The sequence below is a fragment of the Fukomys damarensis genome, unplaced genomic scaffold, assembly GCF_012274545.1.
Source record: "Fukomys damarensis isolate Sample0158 unplaced genomic scaffold, DMR_v1.0_HiC HiC_scaffold_13, whole genome shotgun sequence".
NCBI classification, from domain to species: domain Eukaryota; kingdom Metazoa; phylum Chordata; class Mammalia; order Rodentia; family Bathyergidae; genus Fukomys; species Fukomys damarensis.
Window position 1 is genome coordinate 38,389,656 of NW_022900925.1, and position 1,275 is coordinate 38,390,930.

General features: G+C 56.5%; 1 protein-coding gene across 1 annotated transcript in view; it reads right to left on the reverse strand.

Annotated features, from left to right (window-relative positions):
* Vat1 (vesicle amine transport 1) overlaps positions 1-1,275 on the reverse strand; it is a 13,481-nt gene that overhangs the window by 8,678 nt on the left and 3,528 nt on the right. The gene's annotated exons all lie outside the window — the stretch shown is intronic.

Sequence of the window (1,275 nt, forward strand, 5' to 3'; positions counted from 1 at the left end):
TTTTTTTTTTTTTTTGGTACCAGGGATGAAATGTACTCGGTCCTCGCGTTTAGAAGTCAGGCAATGGTAGTGTTTTTTTGTTTGTTTGTTTTTGGTTGCTGTTGTTGTTTTGAGACAGGGTCTCACTATGTAGTTGAGACTGACCTGGAACTCACTATGTAGCCCAGGCTGGTCTCGAACTCACAGCGATCCTCCTGTCTCAGCCTCCCGAGTGTTGGGTTTACAAGCGTGCGCTACTACACCCGGCCTCTTTTTCATTTCTTAATTTTGAGACAGGGTCTCAGTCACTAAATCACCAAGTTGCCCAAATTGGGCTTCAGCTTGCGATCCTTCTCCCTCAGCCTCCCAGGGTGCTGGAGTTATAGGCGCGCGACCCCGCGCGTCAGGCCAAGAAACACTTTCAAGGGGAACATTGGGCCGGAAGTCCGGCCATCTCGCTGAGGTTCCAGCTGCGCTCCCTCCCTTTCTCATCTCTCCAGGCATCCACCAGAGGACGCGACTCCCCTAAATCTTCCGAACCTGGGCGCTTCCTGGGCGGAACCGACTGCCTAGCTCGCCCGCAGGTCAGGTCAGCCCCGCCCTCCCAGGGCGCCTGACCCAGACCCCGCCCCCGCCGCCTTGGCGACGGGAAGCTATGACGTAACCCGCCGGCGGTGTTGCAGTCTGTCATCCCGGTTGGCCCAAACACACCGCGGTCTCTGACCAAGGAGGGGACGAAAACCAAGACTCACTCCTGATATCTCGCGCCCATATCGAGCAAGTGCACCACTGCCTTGCGTGGTCGGCACGCGTGGGAACGCCAGAGGCCCGAGCCTCGCTGGCGCTTGTGCCCTTCACACCCCAGCCTGGGAACTCCCACTCCCGCCCCGCGCGCATCCCCAAGGAGGTCAAACCAGCTATCTCAGCTGGCGAGAGGACGCGCGCCTGTCATCCCAGCACTCCGGGACTGAGCCATGAGAACTGCAATTTCGAGGCCAGCCTGGAAAACAGTAAAATCTTTTTTTGTTTTGTTTTGTTTTGTTTTTTTTTGACAGGGTCTCACTATGTAGTTGAGACTGACCTGGAATTTACCATGTAGTTCAGGCTGGTCTCGAACTAACAGCGATCCTCCTGCCTCAGCCTCCCGAGTGCTGGGATTACAGGCGTGCGCCACCACGCCCGGCTCAAAATTTAAAAAGGGCTGGGGGCTCAGGGATGTAGTTTAGGGCCGAGGATTTAGCGCGCCGCGCCTGCCTTGAAAGCGCAAGGTCTTGAGCTCTAGTCCCCCGTACTGGA